An 11,291-nucleotide genomic window follows, 5' to 3' on the forward strand; every position below is an offset into this window, starting at 1 on the left:
TGGCCGTCGTTATCTCGGTTAAATTGCAGTTTCAACTGCAATACGTTATAATTATGTTAAATAAATTCAAACATTTTTAAAATAATGCTTTTAAAGTAGAGCTCAATCTGTTTTAGTATTGGTGACTGAGATCTGAAAAATTTAGTAATAGATAAATTTGTTAGCTGCCTAAAATATTTCTATGCTCCGAAAAACATTTTAAAAATAAAAAAAATCTAGTCACAATTTATAACAATATCACATCATTATCATTTTTCTTCTAATTATTTTAAAAATAATAAAAAATGACCCTCATGATGTAAAATGTCATAAAATATTTACGAAAGTACCCAAATATTTTAGTCGGTAATTAAAATTTTAAAGTCGGCATCTTTATTTTGACACCCCCCCTTGCATATTTCTTAGCACCGGTCCTGTTAAGAGTTAATAGACTTTAATACTATTTAAATACTCGTATTGTTTTGTAAACTGCATGATATAACTAATCGTTAGTTATATCATGATAAGCTGCTTACAATTACTGTAGATGTCTGTAGTGTAAACAATAACAATATGAAGGGCTGCGGGGAAAAAAGATCAATGTCAATTTTTTTTAAAAATGAGATTTTTGTATCAAATTATTTGTATCGACATATTGTATCTTTTATGCGCTCGAACCAGGGAAAAAACAGATTAGTCGAGAGTAACGCCGGAAGTTTAAGCATACAGGCAAAATGTATTATGTTTGTAATTAAAAACATGATTTTCTCAGAATGAACAAAAATTGACATTGATCTTTTTTCCCCGCAGCCCTTTATATATACATTATGTTTATATATATATATATATATATGTTATTCAATAAAATAAATATTAAAAATACATAAACTATTAAAGGCATGTATCTAATTTCGTTCTTCTACATTTAAACTGAATACTGAATAGGAAAGAGGGCCCTTTGGTTTTTCGCATCAGGACCGAATTTATTTATTTACACCACTGGACGATGTTCTTATTATTTTAGAGAGACACTCTTTTTTTTAATACTACTCGTAAATTCAAATTAATATTGATTTTCTCCTCAAAAAAACAATGGGCGCCGGGTGGTTGAGGTTTAGAATCGTGTAAGTTATTTATTACGGAAAGTTAGTGTGTAGTGTTTTCGTATTAAATTCGGTTGTATTTGTGAATACAATATTTATTCTGAATACTTCAACTGTTTTCATGTCAATCAGGAAATTAAACCCAAAGTTCATGGGCAATCAATCTAAATTACTTCCAAAAGTTTAAGTTCTAAGATTAAAATCATACATATTACAGTGTTGTTAGTACCATGATTTTTTAGTTAGTGCTAAATTTAATAATAACAACTTCGTTTTTATATTACCAAACAACTATGAAAAAATATATTTTTTTTTAAGTTGTATACATCTAAAAGAGTGTAAAATATAGAAACTATTAAGCTAGCGAAATAAGCTCTTTATTGTTAATAGTTGATCTACTTAACAAAATTTGTAAATTATAAATAAATTATTCAATTTAAAAAAAATTAAGTGGGTTGCACTACTTAAAAGTATTCGTTCTATGAACCGTTATGGAACATCATTAGTTCTAACACGGTTTATGGAACCAATTACATAGATGTTGTACATTCCAGCAAAAGTTAGTTAAACTTTTTTTAATTGTATTTACGTATGATGTCGATACTGTTAAAGCTTTTGCAAAATACAGTAGATTAGAGATAGTTCGCCACCAGACTGAACTAATTTTTTAGGACTGTACTAAATAATTGATTTTTTCCGCAAATTAAATATTACTCGCCACGCCAGTAATTTAAATTAAATTAATTATTAATTATTGAATTTTGAATTCTTTATTACATGTTTTTGAATTCAGTATTTCATAAAAGTTCCAACACGTGTTCGGAAACTTTTGTGTACAGTAATCCGACCTAGTTTGCTTCAGTTTAAAGTAATAATATAAATAATAACAATATATACAAAAATTGTTTTTACAACATTTTCGCACCTATCTAAATGAGTTTTAAGGCGCAGTTCCCCTAAGCAAATACATTTTGTTTTTGTTAACTACAATAACACGCAACTTAAAAACATAATACCATCGATTTTTCACGGAATATCTTTAACTATTTATGTATCAGATTTACATAGACTTAAACTTGAATTGTTAGTTAAAGCTTTACGCAGATTAGTATAGTTCTCTTACTGAAAACCAAAACTGTAACGCTGATCTTTAATAGTCAAGTTAATTTTGTTTAAAACACTACTACGTTGACATGTATGTAATTTCGATTGTAAATGTGCTGATTTTAAGTGCAATGTGGTGTGTTGTAGAACATATCAATTGGGTCGAATGTTTTGACGAACGCGCTAACTTCATTAACTCAATTGCACCAAAATGGTATGTGTTAAATAATATTAAAATCATAGACAACAAAGTTATCACGTTATCTGACGTATTACCAGTCACTCACGATAATAACGTGGACCAAAAAATACGTCAGATGGCGAACATTTTGGGTTGCAAATACGCTCACGAACTCAGAGAATTGATGATCTTAGAGCATGGATTGACTGCTGCGTGTAGGGAAACTATAAAGAATCCGTTTCTAAAATGTGTGGATACATGCAACAATGGTATAAGTAAAATTAGTGATACAGCAGGGCACATGTTGAACGCTTTGACGATGTTTTATCAAATGACCACGTCTATAGAGAAAAACAACAATCAAATGTATTCAGCGCTAATGTCTCTCAAATTGTACGCAGATAAAATGAGAAAAGGTCCAGTTAACTCAAAACAAAGTGATGTCAATAAGGAAAATACAGACATAGCCGAGCTGAACAAGATCGACCAGTTCCTCAAGTCGGTCGACAACCGCGTGCAGATGTTTTCAATAGAGGTTTGTGTTGAAACGAACAGTCCACTTCGTTCCTTAATAGTTCACAAACTATGCCAACATCTAGATAAGACCATGCAAAACTCACTTACGCAATGTCTCAGTTATCTCGTCGAAGAGAAGGTACAAGCTATTAAAAAAAATTATGTCAGTGATCTTGGACTCGTGAGTGACGATAATAACGCACTTAATACTACAATACCGGAATTAAATTTAATTTGGCAAGAACTTGACTCACAGGACGACCCAAAGATCCTAGTATCGTGGCCAAAAGCAAAAAAATCGTGGGTAGCGGTGAGAGACTCCGTAATGACAACATACGACAAGCCACAATTACTCGCTGCCTTTCAAACACTGACGCTGAAAGTCATTAGTGAAATGATTTATAAGAAAATCATGGAAGTGGTCGAGGCCACTTGCCATCGTGTTGTGCAACAACAGCAAAAGTTTACCGACGTTTGCTCATGCCCGGAGAGTTTTTGGACCGACATGAAAAAAGGTACGGTCAAGTCACGTTTCATTGACGTACCGGCCATTATTGAGGCTCTCAACAAGACTCATATGTCTGTAGGATTTTGGACTTCGATAAGAAAACTCATCGCAGAATTACGTTTCTATGACAATCCCGAAGTTAAAAAAGCTTATGACGTTGCCGAACGATCTAACGATGGATATTTCTGCCCCACCGACGATTTCTGGGCAGATTTGCTCGAACTGCTAATGACGATGACCGACATCATCGATTTGCCACCTGATGAGAACGATGTACTACAGACACTTTACATTTTCCTATCTAGCGCCAAAGACAACGGGCAATTTGAAGGCGTCGGCAAAGGGACTGTTGAACTGATGAAAATCGCACTCAAAACGCCCTCTTTTGAAATTAAAACCAGTGAAAACCCAAATTTGACAAACAGCGAAAAACCAAATTTGAAAACTAGCGATGGCCGCTTTGAGTCGTTACGAATATTCGTCGAAAAAATAATGAAAATAGAGCGAACCATGAATCAGGTTATCCGATCTAACGCTTTGCTAAATAACGCCCTAGAAACGGTCGTTAGGTCCAACGAACCAGTTCCGGTTATCCGATGCGAAATGGCCATCAATTTAGTCAACCTATTCGATGTCAACCTTGAAATGATAAAATATGGAGATGATCAGACCAGACCCGAATTGAGAACGAGTGCTTTTTCGCGTTTAGATAAAACCGCTGACATTCTGAGAGAAAATCTGATATGGTTTTCTTCCCATATATTAACTAAGCTATTCAATGAAACCAAACCCGAAAATATTAACCTTCGCAATGCTCTGGTCATGATACTTTTATACCTAAACAACAATGGGAGTAAAGAGAAGGGTGTAACTCAACGAAACTTTCTGATGGAACATTGCCGTGATAAAACCCCTCGTTCGATGCCAGCCTTGAAGTTCATACAGTTGAGCATTTTAATCATCAATCAATTAGAGAGATACACTATCAACAATTGCGGTGCTTTGTTGTACAAAAAAATACAGGTGAAACCTGAACCGGAATCCACTAGGGTACCATATAATATTAGAACGTTAGACGTCGATAAAGTCAAAGAAATTATAAGCTACATAAACAAAAAAAAAGTCTATAACTTGAATTGTGAATTCAACATTTTCTATGCATCGTATGGGATGCTCTTCGAAGTTAATAAAGAAGAAGACCTATTTTTAAGTTGTCTCAATGAACTTCAGTTTTTGTGGAACGAAACTAATGATAAAACGCTCAAATCCATTCGTACGGAAGTTCTACTAAATGTCGATCCACGGGCATTTTCAAAGTATCAGGTATTGGTCTCGAATGCAATTTCTTCAATTCTGTTCGGCTATATTTTAAATATTCTTCAGTATACTACCAAAGAAGTCGCTCATTTTAGCCCAGACCACTTTGGCAACATATCTTTCTCTGTACAAGCATTTGACAGTTTTGTATTTCCGGTTTCAAAAATATATTCGCCTAAAAACATTATTGCCACAACTGTCTCTTGGGCGATGGACCGTAATCCTATTTCTAAACATAGATCTAACACTCTGAAAAAAATCATCGAAAACAAAATCAAGTCCTATGGTATTGATTTACTACACTATTACAGCATTATGTATAAGCATAACATCATTTCAAAGACGATTACCGACATTACCGAAGATTTAATAACGCCGCTAAACACATTTGTAAACACAAGTATCCGCAAATATCAATCACAATTTAATTGTATTTCATATTACATGGCATTGCAATTATAATTTCGAGGCTTCCATATTTTATGTGATTATATAAACAATTTTAATTATGATACCCACCCATTTTTCTTGGTTTAAGTTACCTGTAAATTCTTCTAAAATAAATCTGATCTAAAATTCTTTTTTGTTTTACTGTTGCAATCAATAATAATTATTATACCTAATATCTGATGTTGTTATCGAGTTAAATCTCGCTACAATATATCCTATATATAGTGTACTAGTACAATTAAAAATTTGTTTTTTTATTTATCACTCCATTTGTGGTTTAGAAGTCTGGCGTAGCAAATATTTCAAAAACAAAAATAATGAATCACGATAAATTTTTTTTTAGTCGAAGCATAAAATGTATAATAATAAGTACATGCGAAAATAAAACCTTCTTTATCAATTTTAACGTAATAAGCATTTTAATGGAAATGTAATGCTACACCTCAGTGCTGATTTGATGGATAGGCCAATTATTTTTACATTAAAATATTTGCTTAACCTGACCTAACTGCACAACCTATAGTGTCCTATACTTACGGGCTACGACATAGTTATGGTTATTAGTTACATGTTAAATCGCGATTGAATAACTATTGTAAGTGAAGTTTTATAACATACCTTACCTATGGATTCCGGTCAATTCGTATGTCAATATTATATTATTTATACATAAACCGACCGGAATGTACCGGAAAATAGATAAACTCCGAAAAGATTCAAAGGCCGATTTACAAATGGAGATTACAATATCATGTAACTGTGGGTTTTTTTTAACAATGATGACGTATACTAACAAATGAGGTCATCCGATCAGAAACAATAAATATTACTATTCCGATGTTGGGTTTGATGATGTGTCGATCCGCGGTCGCAGTAATGAGTAGATACTTAACATAAGTTCTACCGAAGATTAGTATCTGCAACAGTAAACTTACTTTACAGTAAACAATAACTTAATACCTACGTGATTTTTATTATTTTATTAACATAGAAATAATATATTCGTATTCATAGTGTAGACTTGAATTTAACCCATTATGTCCTCGCGTACCCATATGGTAACGCAAAACTTTTTTTCTAATAATAGACCGTATTCCCAACGTGTATGTCTTAATGACAGTATATCAATATATATTATTTGGACTTAACATAACTTCGGACTTAATGGGTTAAAACCAACAAAGCTACTATTCCAGGGTTTACCTAGCCGGCAGTAGCTGAAAATCAAATTTATAATAATCCTTTGATCATTCACCAAGGTGTAATCGGTAATATAATATGTAGCGCGCTCCATTTGTCGAAATCGAAACGGTTAGCGTGTAAACAATTATTTTAAATCACACAAAGCCCGCGTACACGTGCATATTATTTCCATAATACTATTTGCTTGTATAGCTGTTGCATGTACGATTTCTATCCGTTGTAATATAATATATTTATAATAATATGATTATAACATGTGTTTAAAAATAACACTACCTGTAGGCGGATTAAACATTTTAAAAAAAGTTTCATACAATAACTTGGCCTATAATTAATATTATTTGTTCACAATCGAAATGTATTGACAGTGGTGATGAGAATCCGAAAACCCGGATGAAAAAAGCACTTACTAGTTACAATCTATTTAAATCATATTTTTGAAAATTATTCGACAAATTGAATAATACTCGAATAACTTTTTATTCGAGTATTTGATTAGGAAATTATTCGAATATTATTTTTTTTAATTATTCGATTATAAAGTAAAGATGGATAATTGTCTGAATTTTATAAATTCGGATTTTTTTTTTTATGTCAACTACAAACAAAATAGGAAATTTTAAAAAAATGGTTAGGTTTACGCTTGTAATACTGGACTTGTGACGTTCCTTAAGGCTATTGTGTACCGGCCAATTTTTAAAGAGTTTTGTATAGGCAATATTTAAGAAAAATTGTTTTTAATAAATTTCGATCGTGTCAATTAATTTACTGGTTAATTTGTATAAGCTTCATGGTATTATTTTTAATTTAAATCATTTTGTCTATGAGTAAAAGCCATTTTAGTTAATTTAATATACATTTTTGTTCCATCACACAGGCTAAACCAGTGATCCGATAAGTAATCTGAAAACATATTTGAATTCGTCATGAAATCTACTTGAGATCGGTCGGAGTACTTTTTGATATCTTATTCCTGCTATGTGTAAAACACGTTTGAAGTTTGAACTTAATATAAAATTCCAAATTTTAAAATCAAATTTGGAAAGAGTTAAAATTAAAAATTGAAAAAAACTCTCTGACCGATCTCCAGTAGACTTCATGCCGAATTCAAATCTGTTTTCAGAAGTCTTGTCGCTTCAATGCAATGATCGGACCTATTGAAGTTAAATGGGTAGGTTTTGACGGAAAAGTTGGCCGGTACCCAGCAGCCTTAAAGATTAGTTAAATCTTAAAGTGGCTTTTAAAATGGCACTCTTACGAAAAAGTCGATAAAACATTAAGTTTTAGAAAATAATGTTTATCTACCTAATAGAAAAAATATACATCGGTATTATGTTATTTCTAATTCCAAGTCCAAATAAGAAAAATTTTGGATGTAAGTAGACCAATTGCCTGAAAAAGGCAAATGTGTAATTAACACATTGTGTTTTAAAAACAGACCGCATGCAATCCCCTTTAAAACAAAAATTAAATTAGGCCAAAAAATTCTTCAGTCCTGCACAATTATAGTGTTTTACTACACCTTAAAAATAAATCGAAAGTCATATCGTTGTTTTACCTATCCTAACGACAATCTGAAAACGGAATTATAATCGAGTATTATGTCCACTAACCTCGTAGTTCATAGCAATAGTAACAGGAAGAGAACGATTAACGGCGAGAGAGACATGATCGTTATTGTTATAATTTTTATTTCTAAATTAAACTTGGCTCGGGACGAGAACTACATTGCCGTTGGGCTCTAATAGACTACGATCTAGATAATAATATAATTTACCCTTGACCCAGTGCGTGGATCGTGTTCAGAGTTTTACCGTTTAGTTTCAATGTACTATATTATGCTATACTCGGACAGATACATTATCACATCGCATGGGGTCATCGCATTGCCGGTTATTTCGCTTATTCCATACGGACGTCGACACCGCGTTCGTATAGCTTCCAAAAATATTCGCCCACGTACCGTAACGACACTTTCTAAGAACGGACGGCCCGGCGGATTTATGTTGCAAAGACATTCAACACATTTACATACATAAGTCAACGTTAACGTTAATACTGTTGTGACGCATGAATACACTTTTTTTGTGTATACGATTTTTATCGAACGAGACCACCGAGAAACGATCAAGATCGTTAGACGCTATCAGTCCGATTGAAAACGACAGGAACAAATCCAGCTAGGGTTGTTTACGTTAGATAAAAAAAATTATAAAAGATGTCAAAAATGTAAGAACCACAAAAGGCAATAAGTAATTTGCAACTAGATTATTTATTCATTTTCGTTTCCATACGGAGATCAATATAGGGAGCTGGGAGTTATTTTTACAGTTGGTTGTTTCTTTTGTTAAACTTTAAATGATGCATGACTTTGTTTTTATCCGATTTACTTATTTGCTATAGAAAAAAACATAAATTATGAATACAAATATTGTTGTAAATGAAAATAATAGAGAGACATGTACCAGTACATACATAATATATGAATACTATATAAGCACTAATCAGTATGGTCAATATATCGAATTCTAAACTGTTGACAAATTAATGGAGGAAAATGCACATTTCGTTTAAAATCATGATATTATGTGAACTCAGATGAAAACTTGATAATCTATTAAACGTTAGTCACGTGCTCTGCCGTAATACCGGTGCTCAACGGAACGGCGAACTTAATACTTTATGTTCTACAACTGTACAAAAACACACTTATACTACACGTCTTACACTCAAGCCATATGCTGAGATTTGTTACTATTGTACAGCGGCTGTGGTAACCACAGTGTAGTTAATTGCGCAAAACGTTTATTAGTAACGTCGCCGCCGAGGAAGTGAATGGGCCAGGAATTATATTATAATATGTAAACACTGCAGCGCAAATATCCTTGAACCGTTAATGCCGGCAGCGCAGAGGTGGCAATTCATCTCGACTCGTGAAAGATGCGTTTATACACCCCGCGGTAACCAAGGCAACGCTCATGTTCGCTCACGTGGCACATATAATATGCTATACACGATGTGGCCGTAACGGGTGCTCCGGTACTGCGGTCTGCCTGCCATACAGAGCGTTTGCATTGTAGTTCATGTTTACACAAACAACGTGGTTATAGCATGGTTCATCTAGATTCTAGCTACAAGAAGTGGTGACAATCAAGCAACTTTTATACAATTTTACAGGAGGGCAAAATTAGAATTATTCTGTGTGTTCTCAAAGGTGCGGTTATTCATTAGTTTTCTACGTTATTTTTTTAAAATTGGCGAAATATCGTAAAACAAGCGCAAACAGAAGTAGGTTTCATTGTCAATTATAAAAATTGTAAAACGAAAAACTTGTTTTTGACAATATGTTTGTATCCTTTGATGCTCATCATTTTACACGAACGATTTTAATTTGACGGCAATATGAGGTGTGCTATACCTTATTGAACGCATTATAACATAAGGTAATACAATCTCGTCACTTACAATTTCTACGTTTATTCTTAAAAGAGCCTTGCTTTAGTAACTGGTAAGCTTACATCACGTACACTTTTGGCAAGAGCGTACGATGTTGCTTTAAATGCATCCAAACATAAATTTAAATGAAAAAAGCCGGAAAATCAAGAAACCTACCCTAAGTACTGTGCATCCTTTCAGGTATTTTTGTAACGGAATGTGTTTTGGAACAAATACTAAAAATCTAAAATCAATCGCCACGGTAGGAAATAGGTACTACAAGTTACAACAGAAAGTTATCGTATAGCGTCGGCGTTGTACAAATAAACCACGCGATAAACACAGGCCGTTATCGTTTGAAATCACGTCGACAAAAAATGTGTATTCAAATACAAATTACAATACCTCTTATTTGTTTTCGGCTCATAAATACTCAGTACAATTATTAGAAAAAGTTGTAATGTAGTCTGTACTGTCGGGCGGACGGTTTGTTTGAATCAACACGCATCATTATAAAATTAATTATTATAACGATAGCTTTTAGGTGGAAGCATTTGGCATTGTAAAGACTAGTAGTTTTATTCTAATGGCCTTGGGCCTGTGGCTCTTAGTTATTTAAGCTATCATTGGTTATTACATTATTGTTATGTTATTAACTTATTTCGTATCCAATACGAAAAAATACAATACAATTAAATTCGTGTGACCTATTCGCATATCCGTAAGTAGCTTACATTTAGAGGTTATCATCTATTGTAGTCAAACCACCCAGTTGCCTTATTTTAATATGGAACTAGTTCTTTTTTTTTTTAGGAAATTAAGATAACGTTATTATGGTGAGCTAAGCCTATTCTGAAAGGCTGTGGTCCGGCTAGACAGCTTTAACACATAGCGCCGCCACTGATAATGATTGATAAACTACAATAATAATTATAATATTCTATAACACCTAAGTTAGCGCCTTAACTTTCTCATTTTTAACATTTGTGTAGTTATATGAGCTTCATTCCTCTCATACCCGTGTTATACTTTTGCAGTACTCGCGTAATCTTACAACGTAAGAGATGAAAAGCAATAAATAAAGTGACGGCGTTATAACACTGTCATCGGCACTTCATTAAAAATAATATTCCATTGTCGTCGGGATCACTTACTTTGCACCGAAAGCTTTTATATTATTTTTTTAAAAATGGTATAAAATTGTATGGATGACTAAATTCAAAAATTATTTTTAAAAAAAAACGACTATTTTACAGGAGACAATTTTTTTTGCTTTAGGTACATTCGTTTACAGTATTTGACTAATTTGTTTACGCTTTCTAACGATAAAAAATATATATGGGCTATTTTGTTTACCACGTTTTTGCAAGACAAAAACCCTTCTGTAATTTGATTGCAGATTATTCAATAAACACATTTTGGCTAAAAATGTACAATTTTTAATAACAATAGATTGCGTGAATTTCGAAATCATTTTCAATTGTTGGGCCGTCTC

The sequence above is a fragment of the Adelges cooleyi genome, unplaced genomic scaffold (assembly GCF_023614345.1).
Source record: "Adelges cooleyi isolate 19-005CV unplaced genomic scaffold, UGA_ACOO_1.1 ACOO_flye_CR_arks_rails_tigmint_CR_PRNA_167, whole genome shotgun sequence".
Taxonomy (NCBI): Eukaryota; Metazoa; Arthropoda; class Insecta; order Hemiptera; family Adelgidae; genus Adelges; species Adelges cooleyi.